Source organism: Taeniopygia guttata, chromosome 2 (genome assembly GCF_048771995.1).
Source record: "Taeniopygia guttata chromosome 2, bTaeGut7.mat, whole genome shotgun sequence".
NCBI classification, from domain to species: domain Eukaryota; kingdom Metazoa; phylum Chordata; class Aves; order Passeriformes; family Estrildidae; genus Taeniopygia; species Taeniopygia guttata.
The window spans coordinates 97,247,691-97,263,593 of record NC_133026.1 but is presented as its reverse complement, the minus strand read 5'-3'; the positions used below and the strand labels follow the sequence as shown (position 1 = coordinate 97,263,593).

Below are 15,903 nucleotides of genomic sequence, written 5' to 3'. Positions count from 1 at the left end.
GGGAAGAGGCAGGTAGGCCTTGCTTTTTTTCTATCCCTTGTGTGTGTGTGCACTGGGCTGGGGTCTGTCTCTAGATCCCCTTGTGGGCAGGGGTGGCCCTGTTGGGCTTGTCAAGCCCCTGTGGGGTTCTCAGCTTCTTCCCGGAGCGTGGTGTGGTGGGTTGAAGGCCGCCGCCGAGGGGCCGGCAGGTGCCTACGGCCTGCCGCCCTGAGAGCGGCCGGTCTCGCCTGATCTCGGAAGCTAAGCAGGGTCGGGCCCGGTTAGTACTTGGATGGGAGACCGCCTGGGAATACCGGGTGCTGTAGGCTACTTTTTCCTCCTGAGGGGGGCGCGTGCTTTTCCTTGGGCAGTCGAGGTGGGGGGCAGGAGGGAAGAGGCAGGTAGGCCTTGCTTTTTTTCTATCCCTTGTGTGTGTGTGTGCACTGGGCTGGGGTCTGTCTCTAGATCCCCTTGTGGGCAGGGGTGGCCCTGTTGGGCTTGTCAAGCCCCTGTGGGGTTCTGAGCTTCTTCCCGGAGCGTGGTGTGGTGGGTTGAAGGCCGCCGCCGAGGGGCCGCCGGCTGCCTACGGCCTGCCGCCCTGAGAGCGGCCGGTCTCGCCTGATCTCGGAGGCTAAGCAGGGTCGGGCCCGGTTAGTACTTGGATGGGAGACCGCCTGGGAATACCGGGTGCTGTAGGCTACTTTTTCCTCCTGAGGGGGGCGCGTGCTTTTCCTTGGGCAGTCGAGGTGGGGGGCAGGAGGGAAGAGGCAGGTAGGCCTTGCTTTTTTTCTATCCCTTGTGTGTGTGTGTGCACTGGGCTGGGGTCTGTCTCTAGATCCCCTTGTGGGCAGGGGTGGCCCTGTTGGGCTTGTCAAGCCCCTGTGGGGTTCTGAGCTTCTTCCCGGAGCGTGGTGTGGTGGGTTGAAGGCCGCCGCCGAGGGGCCGCCGGGTGCCTACGGCCTGCCGCCCTGAGAGCGGCCGGTCTCGCCTGATCTCGGAAGCTAAGCAGGGTCGGGCCCGGTTAGTACTTGGATGGGAGACCGCCTGGGAATACCGGGTGCTGTAGGCTACTTTTTCCTCCTGAGGGGGGCGCGTGCTTTTCCTTGGGCAGTCGAGGTGGGGGGCAGGAGGGAAGAGGCAGGTAGGCCTTGCTTTTTTTCTATCCCTTGTGTGTGTGTGCACTGGGCTGGGGTCTGTCTCTAGATCCCCTTGTGGGCAGGGGTGGCCCTGTTGGGCTTGTCAAGCCCCTGTGGGGTTCTGAGCTTCTTCCCGGAGCGTGGTGTGGTGGGTTGAAGGCCGCCGCCGAGGGGCCGCCGGGTGCCTACGGCCTGCCACCCTGAGAGCGGCCGGTCTCGCCTGATCTCGGAAGCTAAGCAGGGTCGGGCCCGGTTAGTACTTGGATGGGAGACCGCCTGGGAATACCGGGTGCTGTAGGCTACTTTTTCCTCCTGAGGGGGGCGCGTGCTTTTCCTTGGGCAGTCGAGGTGGGGGGCAGGAGGGAAGAGGCAGGTAGGCCTTGCTTTTTTTCTATCCCTTGTGTGTGTGTGCACTGGGCTGGGGTCTGTCTCTAGATCCCCTTGTGGGCAGGGGTGGCCCTGTTGGGCTTGTCAAGCCCCTGTGGGGTTCTGAGCTTCTTCCCGGAGCGTGGTGTGGTGGGTTGAAGGCCGCCGCCGAGGGGCCGCCGGGTGCCTACGGCCTGCCGCCCTGAGAGCGGCCGGTCTCGCCTGATCTCGGAAGCTAAGCAGGGTCGGGCCCGGTTAGTACTTGGATGGGAGACCGCCTGGGAATACCGGGTGCTGTAGGCTACTTTTTCCTCCTGAGGGGGGCGCGTGCTTTTCCTTGGGCAGTCGAGGTGGGGGGCAGGAGGGAAGAGGCAGGTAGGCCTTGCTTTTTTTCTATCCCTTGTGTGTGTGTGTGCACTGGGCTGGGGTCTGTCTCTAGATCCCCTTGTGGGCAGGGGTGGCCCTGTTGGGCTTGTCAAGCCCCTGTGGGGTTCTCAGCTTCTTCCCGGAGCGTGGTGTGGTGGGTTGAAGGCCGCCGCCGAGGGGCCGCCGGGTGCCTACGGCCTGCCGCCCTGAGAGCGGCCGGTCTCGCCTGATCTCGGAAGCTAAGCAGGGTCGGGCCCGGTTAGTACTTGGATGGGAGACCGCCTGGGAATACCGGGTGCTGTAGGCTACTTTTTCCTCCTGAGGGGGGCGCGTGCTTTTCCTTGGGCAGTCGAGGTGGGGGGCAGGAGGGAAGAGGCAGGTAGGCCTTGCTTTTTTTCTATCCCTTGTGTGTGTGTGCACTGGGCTGGGGTCTGTCTCTAGATCCCCTTGTGGGCAGGGGTGGCCCTGTTGGGCTTGTCAAGCCCCTGTGGGGTTCTGAGCTTCTTCCCGGAGCGTGGTGTGGTGGGTTGAAGGCCGCCGCCGAGGGGCCGCCGGGTGCCTACGGCCTGCCGCCCTGAGAGCGGCCGGTCTCGCCTGATCTCGGAAGCTAAGCAGGGTCGGGCCCGGTTAGTACTTGGATGGGAGACCGCCTGGGAATACCGGGTGCTGTAGGCTACTTTTTCCTCCTGAGGGGGGCGCGTGCTTTTCCTTGGGCAGTCGAGGTGGGGGGCAGGAGGGAAGAGGCAGGTAGGCCTTGCTTTTTTTCTATCCCTTGTGTGTGTGTGTGCACTGGGCTGGGGTCTGTCTCTAGATCCCCTTGTGGGCAGGGGTGGCCCTGTTGGGCTTGTCAAGCCCCTGTGGGGTTCTGAGCTTCTTCCCGGAGCGTGGTGTGGTGGGTTGAAGGCCGCCGCCGAGGGGCCGCCGGCTGCCTACGGCCTGCCGCCCTGAGAGCGGCCGGTCTCGCCTGATCTCGGAAGCTAAGCAGGGTCGGGCCCGGTTAGTACTTGGATGGGAGACCGCCTGGGAATACCGGGTGCTGTAGGCTACTTTTTCCTCCTGAGGGGGGCGCGTGCTTTTCCTTGGGCAGTCGAGGTGGGGGGCAGGAGGGAAGAGGCAGGTAGGCCTTGCTTTTTTTCTATCCCTTGTGTGTGTGTGTGCACTGGGCTGGGGTCTGTCTCTAGATCCCCTTGTGGGCAGGGGTGGCCCTGTTGGGCTTGTCAAGCCCCTGTGGGGTTCTGAGCTTCTTCCCGGAGCGTGGTGTGGTGGGTTGAAGGCCGCCGCCGAGGGGCCGCCGGGTGCCTACGGCCTGCCGCCCTGAGAGCGGCCGGTCTCGCCTGATCTCGGAAGCTAAGCAGGGTCGGGCCCGGTTAGTACTTGGATGGGAGACCGCCTGGGAATACCGGGTGCTGTAGGCTACTTTTTCCTCCTGAGGGGGGCGCGTGCTTTTCCTTGGGCAGTCGAGGTGGGGGGCAGGAGGGAAGAGGCAGGTAGGCCTTGCTTTTTTTCTATCCCTTGTGTGTGTGTGCACTGGGCTGGGGTCTGTCTCTAGATCCCCTTGTGGGCAGGGGTGGCCCTGTTGGGCTTGTCAAGCCCCTGTGGGGTTCTGAGCTTCTTCCCGGAGCGTGGTGTGGTGGGTTGAAGGCCGCCGCCGAGGGGCCGCCGGGTGCCTACGGCCTGCCACCCTGAGAGCGGCCGGTCTCGCCTGATCTCGGAAGCTAAGCAGGGTCGGGCCCGGTTAGTACTTGGATGGGAGACCGCCTGGGAATACCGGGTGCTGTAGGCTACTTTTTCCTCCTGAGGGGGGCGCGTGCTTTTCCTTGGGCAGTCGAGGTGGGGGGCAGGAGGGAAGAGGCAGGTAGGCCTTGCTTTTTTTCTATCCCTTGTGTGTGTGTGCACTGGGCTGGGGTCTGTCTCTAGATCCCCTTGTGGGCAGGGGTGGCCCTGTTGGGCTTGTCAAGCCCCTGTGGGGTTCTGAGCTTCTTCCCGGAGCGTGGTGTGGTGGGTTGAAGGCCGCCGCCGAGGGGCCGCCGGCTGCCTACGGCCTGCCGCCCTGAGAGCGGCCGGTCTCGCCTGATCTCGGAAGCTAAGCAGGGTCGGGCCCGGTTAGTACTTGGATGGGAGACCGCCTGGGAATACCGGGTGCTGTAGGCTACTTTTTCCTCCTGAGGGGGGCGCGTGCTTTTCCTTGGGCAGTCGAGGTGGGGGGCAGGAGGGAAGAGGCAGGTAGGCCTTGCTTTTTTTCTATCCCTTGTGTGTGTGTGCACTGGGCTGGGGTCTGTCTCTAGATCCCCTTGTGGGCAGGGGTGGCCCTGTTGGGCTTGTCAAGCCCCTGTGGGGTTCTGAGCTTCTTCCCGGAGCGTGGTGTGGTGGGTTGAAGGCCGCCGCCGAGGGGCCGCCGGGTGCCTACGGCCTGCCGCCCTGAGAGCGGCCGGTCTCGCATGATCTCGGAAGCTAAGCAGGGTCGGGCCCGGTTAGTACTTGGATGGGAGACCGCCTGGGAATACCGGGTGCTGTAGGCTACTTTTTCCTCCTGAGGGGGGCGCGTGCTTTTCCTTGGGCAGTCGAGGTGGGGGGCAGGAGGGAAGAGGCAGGTAGGCCTTGCTTTTTTTCTATCCCTTGTGTGTGTGTGCACTGGGCTGGGGTCTGTCTCTAGATCCCCTTGTGGGCAGGGGTGGCCCTGTTGGGCTTGTCAAGCCCCTGTGGGGTTCTCAGCTTCTTCCCGGAGCGTGGTGTGGTGGGTTGAAGGCCGCCGCCGAGGGGCCGGCAGGTGCCTACGGCCTGCCGCCCTGAGAGCGGCCGGTCTCGCCTGATCTCGGAAGCTAAGCAGGGTCGGGCCCGGTTAGTACTTGGATGGGAGACCGCCTGGGAATACCGGGTGCTGTAGGCTACTTTTTCCTCCTGAGGGGGGCGCGTGCTTTTCCTTGGGCAGTCGAGGTGGGGGGCAGGAGGGAAGAGGCAGGTAGGCCTTGCTTTTTTTCTATCCCTTGTGTGTGTGTGTGCACTGGGCTGGGGTCTGTCTCTAGATCCCCTTGTGGGCAGGGGTGGCCCTGTTGGGCTTGTCAAGCCCCTGTGGGGTTCTGAGCTTCTTCCCGGAGCGTGGTGTGGTGGGTTGAAGGCCGCCGCCGAGGGGCCGCCGGCTGCCTACGGCCTGCCGCCCTGAGAGCGGCCGGTCTCGCCTGATCTCGGAAGCTAAGCAGGGTCGGGCCCGGTTAGTACTTGGATGGGAGACCGCCTGGGAATACCGGGTGCTGTAGGCTACTTTTTCCTCCTGAGGGGGGCGCGTGCTTTTCCTTGGGCAGTCGAGGTGGGGGGCAGGAGGGAAGAGGCAGGTAGGCCTTGCTTTTTTTCTATCCCTTGTGTGTGTGTGTGCACTGGGCTGGGGTCTGTCTCTAGATCCCCTTGTGGGCAGGGGTGGCCCTGTTGGGCTTGTCAAGCCCCTGTGGGGTTCTGAGCTTCTTCCCGGAGCGTGGTGTGGTGGGTTGAAGGCCGCCGCCGAGGGGCCGCCGGGTGCCTACGGCCTGCCGCCCTGAGAGCGGCCGGTCTCGCCTGATCTCGGAAGCTAAGCAGGGTCGGGCCCGGTTAGTACTTGGATGGGAGACCGCCTGGGAATACCGGGTGCTGTAGGCTACTTTTTCCTCCTGAGGGGGGCGCGTGCTTTTCCTTGGGCAGTCGAGGTGGGGGGCAGGAGGGAAGAGGCAGGTAGGCCTTGCTTTTTTTCTATCCCTTGTGTGTGTGTGCACTGGGCTGGGGTCTGTCTCTAGATCCCCTTGTGGGCAGGGGTGGCCCTGTTGGGCTTGTCAAGCCCCTGTGGGGTTCTGAGCTTCTTCCCGGAGCGTGGTGTGGTGGGTTGAAGGCCGCCGCCGAGGGGCCGCCGGGTGCCTACGGCCTGCCACCCTGAGAGCGGCCGGTCTCGCCTGATCTCGGAAGCTAAGCAGGGTCGGGCCCGGTTAGTACTTGGATGGGAGACCGCCTGGGAATACCGGGTGCTGTAGGCTACTTTTTCCTCCTGAGGGGGGCGCGTGCTTTTCCTTGGGCAGTCGAGGTGGGGGGCAGGAGGGAAGAGGCAGGTAGGCCTTGCTTTTTTTCTATCCCTTGTGTGTGTGTGCACTGGGCTGGGGTCTGTCTCTAGATCCCCTTGTGGGCAGGGGTGGCCCTGTTGGGCTTGTCAAGCCCCTGTGGGGTTCTGAGCTTCTTCCCGGAGCGTGGTGTGGTGGGTTGAAGGCCGCCGCCGAGGGGCCGCCGGGTGCCTACGGCCTGCCGCCCTGAGAGCGGCCGGTCTCGCCTGATCTCGGAAGCTAAGCAGGGTCGGGCCCGGTTAGTACTTGGATGGGAGACCGCCTGGGAATACCGGGTGCTGTAGGCTACTTTTTCCTCCTGAGGGGGGCGCGTGCTTTTCCTTGGGCAGTCGAGGTGGGGGGCAGGAGGGAAGAGGCAGGTAGGCCTTGCTTTTTTTCTATCCCTTGTGTGTGTGTGCACTGGGCTGGGGTCTGTCTCTAGATCCCCTTGTGGGCAGGGGTGGCCCTGTTGGGCTTGTCAAGCCCCTGTGGGGTTCTGAGCTTCTTCCCGGAGCGTGGTGTGGTGGGTTGAAGGCCGCCGCCGAGGGGCCGCCGGGTGCCTACGGCCTGCCGCCCTGAGAGCGGCCGGTCTCGCCTGATCTCGGAAGCTAAGCAGGGTCGGGCCCGGTTAGTACTTGGATGGGAGACCGCCTGGGAATACCGGGTGCTGTAGGCTACTTTTTCCTCCTGAGGGGGGCGCGTGCTTTTCCTTGGGCAGTCGAGGTGGGGGGCAGGAGGGAAGAGGCAGGTAGGCCTTGCTTTTTTTCTATCCCTTGTGTGTGTGTGCACTGGGCTGGGGTCTGTCTCTAGATCCCCTTGTGGGCAGGGGTGGCCCTGTTGGGCTTGTCAAGCCCCTGTGGGGTTCTGAGCTTCTTCCCGGAGCGTGGTGTGGTGGGTTGAAGGCCGCCGCCGAGGGGCCACCGGGTGCCTACGGCCTGCCGCCCTGAGAGCGGCCGGTCTCGCCTGATCTCGGAAGCTAAGCAGGGTCGGGCCCGGTTAGTACTTGGATGGGAGACCGCCTGGGAATACCGGGTGCTGTAGGCTACTTTTTCCTCCTGAGGGGGGCGCGTGCTTTTCCTTGGGCAGTCGAGGTGGGGGGCAGGAGGGAAGAGGCAGGTAGGCCTTGCTTTTTTTCTATCCCTTGTGTGTGTGTGCACTGGGCTGGGGTCTGTCTCTAGATCCCCTTGTGGGCAGGGGTGGCCCTGTTGGGCTTGTCAAGCCCCTGTGGGGTTCTGAGCTTCTTCCCGGAGCGTGGTGTGGTGGGTTGAAGGCCGCCGCCGAGGGGCCGCCGGGTGCCTACGGCCTGCCGCCCTGAGAGCGGCCGGTCTCGCCTGATCTCGGAAGCTAAGCAGGGTCGGGCCCGGTTAGTACTTGGATGGGAGACCGCCTGGGAATACCGGGTGCTGTAGGCTACTTTTTCCTCCTGAGGGGGGCGCGTGCTTTTCCTTGGGCAGTCGAGGTGGGGGGCAGGAGGGAAGAGGCAGGTAGGCCTTGCTTTTTTTCTATCCCTTGTGTGTGTGTGCACTGGGCTGGGGTCTGTCTCTAGATCCCCTTGTGGGCAGGGGTGGCCCTGTTGGGCTTGTCAAGCCCCTGTGGGGTTCTGAGCTTCTTCCCGGAGCGTGGTGTGGTGGGTTGAAGGCCGCCGCCGAGGGGCCGCCGGGTGCCTACGGCCTGCCGCCCTGAGAGCGGCCGGTCTCGCCTGATCTCGGAAGCTAAGCAGGGTCGGGCCCGGTTAGTACTTGGATGGGAGACCGCCTGGGAATACCGGGTGCTGTAGGCTACTTTTTCCTCCTGAGGGGGGCGCGTGCTTTTCCTTGGGCAGTCGAGGTGGGGGGCAGGAGGGAAGAGGCAGGTAGGCCTTGCTTTTTTTCTATCCCTTGTGTGTGTGTGTGCACTGGGCTGGGGTCTGTCTCTAGATCCCCTTGTGGGCAGGGGTGGCCCTGTTGGGCTTGTCAAGCCCCTGTGGGGTTCTGAGCTTCTTCCCGGAGCGTGGTGTGGTGGGTTGAAGGCCGCCGCCGAGGGGCCGCCGGGTGCCTACGGCCTGCCGCCCTGAGAGCGGCCGGTCTCGCCTGATCTCGGAAGCTAAGCAGGGTCGGGCCCGGTTAGTACTTGGATGGGAGACCGCCTGGGAATACCGGGTGCTGTAGGCTACTTTTTCCTCCTGAGGGGGGCGCGTGCTTTTCCTTGGGCAGTCGAGGTGGGGGGCAGGAGGGAAGAGGCAGGTAGGCCTTGCTTTTTTTCTATCCCTTGTGTGTGTGTGCACTGGGCTGGGGTCTGTCTCTAGATCCCCTTGTGGGCAGGGGTGGCCCTGTTGGGCTTGTCAAGCCCCTGTGGGGTTCTGAGCTTCTTCCCGGAGCGTGGTGTGGTGGGTTGAAGGCCGCCGCCGAGGGGCCGCCGGGTGCCTACGGCCTGCCGCCCTGAGAGCGGCCGGTCTCGCCTGATCTCGGAAGCTAAGCAGGGTCGGGCCCGGTTAGTACTTGGATGGGAGACCGCCTGGGAATACCGGGTGCTGTAGGCTACTTTTTCCTCCTGAGGGGGGCGCGTGCTTTTCCTTGGGCAGTCGAGGTGGGGGGCAGGAGGGAAGAGGCAGGTAGGCCTTGCTTTTTTTCTATCCCTTGTGTGTGTGTGCACTGGGCTGGGGTCTGTCTCTAGATCCCCTTGTGGGCAGGGGTGGCCCTGTTGGGCTTGTCAAGCCCCTGTGGGGTTCTGAGCTTCTTCCCGGAGCGTGGTGTGGTGGGTTGAAGGCCGCCGCCGAGGGGCCGCCGGGTGCCTACGGCCTGCCGCCCTGAGAGCGGCCGGTCTCGCCTGATCTCGGAAGCTAAGCAGGGTCGGGCCCGGTTAGTACTTGGATGGGAGACCGCCTGGGAATACCGGGTGCTGTAGGCTACTTTTTCCTCCTGAGGGGGGCGCGTGCTTTTCCTTGGGCAGTCGAGGTGGGGGGCAGGAGGGAAGAGGCAGGTAGGCCTTGCTTTTTTTCTATCCCTTGTGTGTGTGTGCACTGGGCTGGGGTCTGTCTCTAGATCCCCTTGTGGGCAGGGGTGGCCCTGTTGGGCTTGTCAAGCCCCTGTGGGGTTCTGAGCTTCTTCCCGGAGCGTGGTGTGGTGGGTTGAAGGCCGCCGCCGAGGGGCCGCCGGGTGCCTACGGCCTGCCGCCCTGAGAGCGGCCGGTCTCGCCTGATCTCGGAAGCTAAGCAGGGTCGGGCCCGGTTAGTACTTGGATGGGAGACCGCCTGGGAATACCGGGTGCTGTAGGCTACTTTTTCCTCCTGAGGGGGGCGCGTGCTTTTCCTTGGGCAGTCGAGGTGGGGGGCAGGAGGGAAGAGGCAGGTAGGCCTTGCTTTTTTTCTATCCCTTGTGTGTGTGTGCACTGGGCTGGGGTCTGTCTCTAGATCCCCTTGTGGGCAGGGGTGGCCCTGTTGGGCTTGTCAAGCCCCTGTGGGGTTCTGAGCTTCTTCCCGGAGCGTGGTGTGGTGGGTTGAAGGCCGCCGCCGAGGGGCCGCCGGGTGCCTACGGCCTGCCGCCCTGAGAGCGGCCGGTCTCGCCTGATCTCGGAAGCTAAGCAGGGTCGGGCCCGGTTAGTACTTGGATGGGAGACCGCCTGGGAATACCGGGTGCTGTAGGCTACTTTTTCCTCCTGAGGGGGGCGCGTGCTTTTCCTTGGGCAGTCGAGGTGGGGGGCAGGAGGGAAGAGGCAGGTAGGCCTTGCTTTTTTTCTATCCCTTGTGTGTGTGTGCACTGGGCTGGGGTCTGTCTCTAGATCCCCTTGTGGGCAGGGGTGGCCCTGTTGGGCTTGTCAAGCCCCTGTGGGGTTCTGAGCTTCTTCCCGGAGCGTGGTGTGGTGGGTTGAAGGCCGCCGCCGAGGGGCCGCCGGGTGCCTACGGCCTGCCGCCCTGAGAGCGGCCGGTCTCGCCTGATCTCGGAAGCTAAGCAGGGTCGGGCCCGGTTAGTACTTGGATGGGAGACCGCCTGGGAATACCGGGTGCTGTAGGCTACTTTTTCCTCCTGAGGGGGGCGCGTGCTTTTCCTTGGGCAGTCGAGGTGGGGGGCAGGAGGGAAGAGGCAGGTAGGCCTTGCTTTTTTTCTATCCCTTGTGTGTGTGTGTGCACTGGGCTGGGGTCTGTCTCTAGATCCCCTTGTGGGCAGGGGTGGCCCTGTTGGGCTTGTCAAGCCCCTGTGGGGTTCTGAGCTTCTTCCCGGAGCGTGGTGTGGTGGGTTGAAGGCCGCCGCCGAGGGGCCGCCGGGTGCCTACGGCCTGCCGCCCTGAGAGCGGCCGGTCTCGCCTGATCTCGGAAGCTAAGCAGGGTCGGGCCCGGTTAGTACTTGGATGGGAGACCGCCTGGGAATACCGGGTGCTGTAGGCTACTTTTTCCTCCTGAGGGGGGCGCGTGCTTTTCCTTGGGCAGTCGAGGTGGGGGGCAGGAGGGAAGAGGCAGGTAGGCCTTGCTTTTTTTCTATCCCTTGTGTGTGTGTGCACTGGGCTGGGGTCTGTCTCTAGATCCCCTTGTGGGCAGGGGTGGCCCTGTTGGGCTTGTCAAGCCCCTGTGGGGTTCTGAGCTTCTTCCCGGAGCGTGGTGTGGTGGGTTGAAGGCCGCCGCCGAGGGGCCGCCGGGTGCCTACGGCCTGCCGCCCTGAGAGCGGCCGGTCTCGCCTGATCTCGGAAGCTAAGCAGGGTCGGGCCCGGTTAGTACTTGGATGGGAGACCGCCTGGGAATACCGGGTGCTGTAGGCTACTTTTTCCTCCTGAGGGGGGCGCGTGCTTTTCCTTGGGCAGTCGAGGTGGGGGGCAGGAGGGAAGAGGCAGGTAGGCCTTGCTTTTTTTCTATCCCTTGTGTGTGTGTGCACTGGGCTGGGGTCTGTCTCTAGATCCCCTTGTGGGCAGGGGTGGCCCTGTTGGGCTTGTCAAGCCCCTGTGGGGTTCTGAGCTTCTTCCCGGAGCGTGGTGTGGTGGGTTGAAGGCCGCCGCCGAGGGGCCGCCGGGTGCCTACGGCCTGCCGCCCTGAGAGCGGCCGGTCTCGCCTGATCTCGGAAGCTAAGCAGGGTCGGGCCCGGTTAGTACTTGGATGGGAGACCGCCTGGGAATACCGGGTGCTGTAGGCTACTTTTTCCTCCTGAGGGGGGCGCGTGCTTTTCCTTGGGCAGTCGAGGTGGGGGGCAGGAGGGAAGAGGCAGGTAGGCCTTGCTTTTTTTCTATTCCTTGTGTGTGTGTGCACTGGGCTGGGGTCTGTCTCTAGATCCCCTTGTGGGCAGGGGTGGCCCTGTTGGGCTTGTCAAGCCCCTGTGGGGTTCTCAGCTTCTTCCCGGAGCGTGGTGTGGTGGGTTGAAGGCCGCCGCCGAGGGGCCGGCAGGTGCCTACGGCCTGCCGCCCTGAGAGCGGCCGGTCTCGCCTGATCTCGGAAGCTAAGCAGGGTCGGGCCCGGTTAGTACTTGGATGGGAGACCGCCTGGGAATACCGGGTGCTGTAGGCTACTTTTTCCTCCTGAGGGGGGCGCGTGCTTTTCCTTGGGCAGTCGAGGTGGGGGGCAGGAGGGAAGAGGCAGGTAGGCCTTGCTTTTTTTCTATCCCTTGTGTGTGTGTGTGCACTGGGCTGGGGTCTGTCTCTAGATCCCCTTGTGGGCAGGGGTGGCCCTGTTGGGCTTGTCAAGCCCCTGTGGGGTTCTGAGCTTCTTCCCGGAGCGTGGTGTGGTGGGTTGAAGGCCGCCGCCGAGGGGCCGCCGGCTGCCTACGGCCTGCCGCCCTGAGAGCGGCCGGTCTCGCCTGATCTCGGAAGCTAAGCAGGGTCGGGCCCGGTTAGTACTTGGATGGGAGACCGCCTGGGAATACCGGGTGCTGTAGGCTACTTTTTCCTCCTGAGGGGGGCGCGTGCTTTTCCTTGGGCAGTCGAGGTGGGGGGCAGGAGGGAAGAGGCAGGTAGGCCTTGCTTTTTTTCTATCCCTTGTGTGTGTGTGTGCACTGGGCTGGGGTCTGTCTCTAGATCCCCTTGTGGGCAGGGGTGGCCCTGTTGGGCTTGTCAAGCCCCTGTGGGGTTCTGAGCTTCTTCCCGGAGCGTGGTGTGGTGGGTTGAAGGCCGCCGCCGAGGGGCCGCCGGGTGCCTACGGCCTGCCGCCCTGAGAGCGGCCGGTCTCGCCTGATCTCGGAAGCTAAGCAGGGTCGGGCCCGGTTAGTACTTGGATGGGAGACCGCCTGGGAATACCGGGTGCTGTAGGCTACTTTTTCCTCCTGAGGGGGGCGCGTGCTTTTCCTTGGGCAGTCGAGGTGGGGGGCAGGAGGGAAGAGGCAGGTAGGCCTTGCTTTTTTTCTATCCCTTGTGTGTGTGTGCACTGGGCTGGGGTCTGTCTCTAGATCCCCTTGTGGGCAGGGGTGGCCCTGTTGGGCTTGTCAAGCCCCTGTGGGGTTCTGAGCTTCTTCCCGGAGCGTGGTGTGGTGGGTTGAAGGCCGCCGCCGAGGGGCCGCCGGGTGCCTACGGCCTGCCACCCTGAGAGCGGCCGGTCTCGCCTGATCTCGGAAGCTAAGCAGGGTCGGGCCCGGTTAGTACTTGGATGGGAGACCGCCTGGGAATACCGGGTGCTGTAGGCTACTTTTTCCTCCTGAGGGGGGCGCGTGCTTTTCCTTGGGCAGTCGAGGTGGGGGGCAGGAGGGAAGAGGCAGGTAGGCCTTGCTTTTTTTCTATCCCTTGTGTGTGTGTGCACTGGGCTGGGGTCTGTCTCTAGATCCCCTTGTGGGCAGGGGTGGCCCTGTTGGGCTTGTCAAGCCCCTGTGGGGTTCTGAGCTTCTTCCCGGAGCGTGGTGTGGTGGGTTGAAGGCCGCCGCCGAGGGGCCGCCGGCTGCCTACGGCCTGCCGCCCTGAGAGCGGCCGGTCTCGCCTGATCTCGGAAGCTAAGCAGGGTCGGGCCCGGTTAGTACTTGGATGGGAGACCGCCTGGGAATACCGGGTGCTGTAGGCTACTTTTTCCTCCTGAGGGGGGCGCGTGCTTTTCCTTGGGCAGTCGAGGTGGGGGGCAGGAGGGAAGAGGCAGGTAGGCCTTGCTTTTTTTCTATCCCTTGTGTGTGTGTGCACTGGGCTGGGGTCTGTCTCTAGATCCCCTTGTGGGCAGGGGTGGCCCTGTTGGGCTTGTCAAGCCCCTGTGGGGTTCTGAGCTTCTTCCCGGAGCGTGGTGTGGTGGGTTGAAGGCCGCCGCCGAGGGGCCGCCGGGTGCCTACGGCCTGCCGCCCTGAGAGCGGCCGGTCTCGCATGATCTCGGAAGCTAAGCAGGGTCGGGCCCGGTTAGTACTTGGATGGGAGACCGCCTGGGAATACCGGGTGCTGTAGGCTACTTTTTCCTCCTGAGGGGGGCGCGTGCTTTTCCTTGGGCAGTCGAGGTGGGGGGCAGGAGGGAAGAGGCAGGTAGGCCTTGCTTTTTTTCTATCCCTTGTGTGTGTGTGCACTGGGCTGGGGTCTGTCTCTAGATCCCCTTGTGGGCAGGGGTGGCCCTGTTGGGCTTGTCAAGCCCCTGTGGGGTTCTCAGCTTCTTCCCGGAGCGTGGTGTGGTGGGTTGAAGGCCGCCGCCGAGGGGCCGGCAGGTGCCTACGGCCTGCCGCCCTGAGAGCGGCCGGTCTCGCCTGATCTCGGAAGCTAAGCAGGGTCGGGCCCGGTTAGTACTTGGATGGGAGACCGCCTGGGAATACCGGGTGCTGTAGGCTACTTTTTCCTCCTGAGGGGGGCGCGTGCTTTTCCTTGGGCAGTCGAGGTGGGGGGCAGGAGGGAAGAGGCAGGTAGGCCTTGCTTTTTTTCTATCCCTTGTGTGTGTGTGTGCACTGGGCTGGGGTCTGTCTCTAGATCCCCTTGTGGGCAGGGGTGGCCCTGTTGGGCTTGTCAAGCCCCTGTGGGGTTCTGAGCTTCTTCCCGGAGCGTGGTGTGGTGGGTTGAAGGCCGCCGCCGAGGGGCCGCCGGCTGCCTACGGCCTGCCGCCCTGAGAGCGGCCGGTCTCGCCTGATCTCGGAAGCTAAGCAGGGTCGGGCCCGGTTAGTACTTGGATGGGAGACCGCCTGGGAATACCGGGTGCTGTAGGCTACTTTTTCCTCCTGAGGGGGGCGCGTGCTTTTCCTTGGGCAGTCGAGGTGGGGGGCAGGAGGGAAGAGGCAGGTAGGCCTTGCTTTTTTTCTATCCCTTGTGTGTGTGTGTGCACTGGGCTGGGGTCTGTCTCTAGATCCCCTTGTGGGCAGGGGTGGCCCTGTTGGGCTTGTCAAGCCCCTGTGGGGTTCTGAGCTTCTTCCCGGAGCGTGGTGTGGTGGGTTGAAGGCCGCCGCCGAGGGGCCGCCGGGTGCCTACGGCCTGCCGCCCTGAGAGCGGCCGGTCTCGCCTGATCTCGGAAGCTAAGCAGGGTCGGGCCCGGTTAGTACTTGGATGGGAGACCGCCTGGGAATACCGGGTGCTGTAGGCTACTTTTTCCTCCTGAGGGGGGCGCGTGCTTTTCCTTGGGCAGTCGAGGTGGGGGGCAGGAGGGAAGAGGCAGGTAGGCCTTGCTTTTTTTCTATCCCTTGTGTGTGTGTGCACTGGGCTGGGGTCTGTCTCTAGATCCCCTTGTGGGCAGGGGTGGCCCTGTTGGGCTTGTCAAGCCCCTGTGGGGTTCTGAGCTTCTTCCCGGAGCGTGGTGTGGTGGGTTGAAGGCCGCCGCCGAGGGGCCGCCGGGTGCCTACGGCCTGCCACCCTGAGAGCGGCCGGTCTCGCCTGATCTCGGAAGCTAAGCAGGGTCGGGCCCGGTTAGTACTTGGATGGGAGACCGCCTGGGAATACCGGGTGCTGTAGGCTACTTTTTCCTCCTGAGGGGGGCGCGTGCTTTTCCTTGGGCAGTCGAGGTGGGGGGCAGGAGGGAAGAGGCAGGTAGGCCTTGCTTTTTTTCTATCCCTTGTGTGTGTGTGCACTGGGCTGGGGTCTGTCTCTAGATCCCCTTGTGGGCAGGGGTGGCCCTGTTGGGCTTGTCAAGCCCCTGTGGGGTTCTGAGCTTCTTCCCGGAGCGTGGTGTGGTGGGTTGAAGGCCGCCGCCGAGGGGCCGCCGGGTGCCTACGGCCTGCCGCCCTGAGAGCGGCCGGTCTCGCCTGATCTCGGAAGCTAAGCAGGGTCGGGCCCGGTTAGTACTTGGATGGGAGACCGCCTGGGAATACCGGGTGCTGTAGGCTACTTTTTCCTCCTGAGGGGGGCGCGTGCTTTTCCTTGGGCAGTCGAGGTGGGGGGCAGGAGGGAAGAGGCAGGTAGGCCTTGCTTTTTTTCTATCCCTTGTGTGTGTGTGCACTGGGCTGGGGTCTGTCTCTAGATCCCCTTGTGGGCAGGGGTGGCCCTGTTGGGCTTGTCAAGCCCCTGTGGGGTTCTGAGCTTCTTCCCGGAGCGTGGTGTGGTGGGTTGAAGGCCGCCGCCGAGGGGCCGCCGGGTGCCTACGGCCTGCCGCCCTGAGAGCGGCCGGTCTCGCCTGATCTCGGAAGCTAAGCAGGGTCGGGCCCGGTTAGTACTTGGATGGGAGACCGCCTGGGAATACCGGGTGCTGTAGGCTACTTTTTCCTCCTGAGGGGGGCGCGTGCTTTTCCTTGGGCAGTCGAGGTGGGGGGCAGGAGGGAAGAGGCAGGTAGGCCTTGCTTTTTTTCTATCCCTTGTGTGTGTGTGCACTGGGCTGGGGTCTGTCTCTAGATCCCCTTGTGGGCAGGGGTGGCCCTGTTGGGCTTGTCAAGCCCCTGTGGGGTTCTGAGCTTCTTCCCGGAGCGTGGTGTGGTGGGTTGAAGGCCGCCGCCGAGGGGCCACCGGGTGCCTACGGCCTGCCGCCCTGAGAGCGGCCGGTCTCGCCTGATCTCGGAAGCTAAGCAGGGTCGGGCCCGGTTAGTACTTGGATGGGAGACCGCCTGGGAATACCGGGTGCTGTAGGCTACTTTTTCCTCCTGAGGGGGGCGCGTGCTTTTCCTTGGGCAGTCGAGGTGGGGGGCAGGAGGGAAGAGGCAGGTAGGCCTTGCTTTTTTTCTATCCCTTGTGTGTGTGTGCAC

At 64.0% G+C, this 15,903-nt stretch overlaps 43 pseudogenes; all 43 read left to right on the top strand.

The window, feature by feature from the left end:
- The first annotated feature begins 190 nt into the window (after window positions 1-190).
- LOC140683426 (5S ribosomal RNA) lies at window positions 191-308 on the top strand (annotated as a pseudogene).
- Window positions 309-560: 252 nt separating this feature from the next.
- Window positions 561-678, top strand: LOC140683067 (5S ribosomal RNA; annotated as a pseudogene).
- Window positions 679-930: 252 nt separating this feature from the next.
- On the top strand, window positions 931-1,048 carry LOC140683424 (5S ribosomal RNA; annotated as a pseudogene).
- A 250-nt stretch (window positions 1,049-1,298) lies between these two features.
- On the top strand, window positions 1,299-1,416 carry LOC140683116 (5S ribosomal RNA; annotated as a pseudogene).
- A 250-nt stretch (window positions 1,417-1,666) lies between these two features.
- On the top strand, window positions 1,667-1,784 carry LOC140683423 (5S ribosomal RNA; annotated as a pseudogene).
- Window positions 1,785-2,036: 252 nt separating this feature from the next.
- LOC140683422 (5S ribosomal RNA) lies at window positions 2,037-2,154 on the top strand (annotated as a pseudogene).
- A 250-nt stretch (window positions 2,155-2,404) lies between these two features.
- LOC140683421 (5S ribosomal RNA) lies at window positions 2,405-2,522 on the top strand (annotated as a pseudogene).
- A 252-nt stretch (window positions 2,523-2,774) lies between these two features.
- LOC140683420 (5S ribosomal RNA) lies at window positions 2,775-2,892 on the top strand (annotated as a pseudogene).
- Window positions 2,893-3,144: 252 nt separating this feature from the next.
- LOC140683419 (5S ribosomal RNA) lies at window positions 3,145-3,262 on the top strand (annotated as a pseudogene).
- A 250-nt stretch (window positions 3,263-3,512) lies between these two features.
- LOC140683114 (5S ribosomal RNA) lies at window positions 3,513-3,630 on the top strand (annotated as a pseudogene).
- Window positions 3,631-3,880: 250 nt separating this feature from the next.
- Window positions 3,881-3,998, top strand: LOC140683418 (5S ribosomal RNA; annotated as a pseudogene).
- A 250-nt stretch (window positions 3,999-4,248) lies between these two features.
- On the top strand, window positions 4,249-4,366 carry LOC140683047 (5S ribosomal RNA; annotated as a pseudogene).
- A 250-nt stretch (window positions 4,367-4,616) lies between these two features.
- Window positions 4,617-4,734, top strand: LOC140683417 (5S ribosomal RNA; annotated as a pseudogene).
- Window positions 4,735-4,986: 252 nt separating this feature from the next.
- Window positions 4,987-5,104, top strand: LOC140683416 (5S ribosomal RNA; annotated as a pseudogene).
- Window positions 5,105-5,356: 252 nt separating this feature from the next.
- Window positions 5,357-5,474, top strand: LOC140683415 (5S ribosomal RNA; annotated as a pseudogene).
- A 250-nt stretch (window positions 5,475-5,724) lies between these two features.
- LOC140683113 (5S ribosomal RNA) lies at window positions 5,725-5,842 on the top strand (annotated as a pseudogene).
- Window positions 5,843-6,092: 250 nt separating this feature from the next.
- Window positions 6,093-6,210, top strand: LOC140683413 (5S ribosomal RNA; annotated as a pseudogene).
- A 250-nt stretch (window positions 6,211-6,460) lies between these two features.
- Window positions 6,461-6,578, top strand: LOC140683412 (5S ribosomal RNA; annotated as a pseudogene).
- A 250-nt stretch (window positions 6,579-6,828) lies between these two features.
- On the top strand, window positions 6,829-6,946 carry LOC140683411 (5S ribosomal RNA; annotated as a pseudogene).
- Window positions 6,947-7,196: 250 nt separating this feature from the next.
- On the top strand, window positions 7,197-7,314 carry LOC140683410 (5S ribosomal RNA; annotated as a pseudogene).
- A 250-nt stretch (window positions 7,315-7,564) lies between these two features.
- On the top strand, window positions 7,565-7,682 carry LOC140683409 (5S ribosomal RNA; annotated as a pseudogene).
- Window positions 7,683-7,934: 252 nt separating this feature from the next.
- On the top strand, window positions 7,935-8,052 carry LOC140683408 (5S ribosomal RNA; annotated as a pseudogene).
- Window positions 8,053-8,302: 250 nt separating this feature from the next.
- Window positions 8,303-8,420, top strand: LOC140683407 (5S ribosomal RNA; annotated as a pseudogene).
- A 250-nt stretch (window positions 8,421-8,670) lies between these two features.
- LOC140683406 (5S ribosomal RNA) lies at window positions 8,671-8,788 on the top strand (annotated as a pseudogene).
- A 250-nt stretch (window positions 8,789-9,038) lies between these two features.
- LOC140683405 (5S ribosomal RNA) lies at window positions 9,039-9,156 on the top strand (annotated as a pseudogene).
- Window positions 9,157-9,406: 250 nt separating this feature from the next.
- On the top strand, window positions 9,407-9,524 carry LOC140683404 (5S ribosomal RNA; annotated as a pseudogene).
- Window positions 9,525-9,774: 250 nt separating this feature from the next.
- LOC140683402 (5S ribosomal RNA) lies at window positions 9,775-9,892 on the top strand (annotated as a pseudogene).
- A 252-nt stretch (window positions 9,893-10,144) lies between these two features.
- Window positions 10,145-10,262, top strand: LOC140683401 (5S ribosomal RNA; annotated as a pseudogene).
- Window positions 10,263-10,512: 250 nt separating this feature from the next.
- Window positions 10,513-10,630, top strand: LOC140683400 (5S ribosomal RNA; annotated as a pseudogene).
- Window positions 10,631-10,880: 250 nt separating this feature from the next.
- Window positions 10,881-10,998, top strand: LOC140683399 (5S ribosomal RNA; annotated as a pseudogene).
- A 250-nt stretch (window positions 10,999-11,248) lies between these two features.
- Window positions 11,249-11,366, top strand: LOC140683398 (5S ribosomal RNA; annotated as a pseudogene).
- A 252-nt stretch (window positions 11,367-11,618) lies between these two features.
- On the top strand, window positions 11,619-11,736 carry LOC140683397 (5S ribosomal RNA; annotated as a pseudogene).
- Window positions 11,737-11,988: 252 nt separating this feature from the next.
- LOC140683396 (5S ribosomal RNA) lies at window positions 11,989-12,106 on the top strand (annotated as a pseudogene).
- Window positions 12,107-12,356: 250 nt separating this feature from the next.
- On the top strand, window positions 12,357-12,474 carry LOC140683112 (5S ribosomal RNA; annotated as a pseudogene).
- Window positions 12,475-12,724: 250 nt separating this feature from the next.
- LOC140683395 (5S ribosomal RNA) lies at window positions 12,725-12,842 on the top strand (annotated as a pseudogene).
- Window positions 12,843-13,092: 250 nt separating this feature from the next.
- LOC140683045 (5S ribosomal RNA) lies at window positions 13,093-13,210 on the top strand (annotated as a pseudogene).
- Window positions 13,211-13,460: 250 nt separating this feature from the next.
- On the top strand, window positions 13,461-13,578 carry LOC140683394 (5S ribosomal RNA; annotated as a pseudogene).
- Window positions 13,579-13,830: 252 nt separating this feature from the next.
- LOC140683393 (5S ribosomal RNA) lies at window positions 13,831-13,948 on the top strand (annotated as a pseudogene).
- Window positions 13,949-14,200: 252 nt separating this feature from the next.
- LOC140683391 (5S ribosomal RNA) lies at window positions 14,201-14,318 on the top strand (annotated as a pseudogene).
- A 250-nt stretch (window positions 14,319-14,568) lies between these two features.
- On the top strand, window positions 14,569-14,686 carry LOC140683111 (5S ribosomal RNA; annotated as a pseudogene).
- A 250-nt stretch (window positions 14,687-14,936) lies between these two features.
- On the top strand, window positions 14,937-15,054 carry LOC140683390 (5S ribosomal RNA; annotated as a pseudogene).
- A 250-nt stretch (window positions 15,055-15,304) lies between these two features.
- On the top strand, window positions 15,305-15,422 carry LOC140683389 (5S ribosomal RNA; annotated as a pseudogene).
- Window positions 15,423-15,672: 250 nt separating this feature from the next.
- LOC140683388 (5S ribosomal RNA) lies at window positions 15,673-15,790 on the top strand (annotated as a pseudogene).
- Window positions 15,791-15,903: the final 113 nt, after the last annotated feature.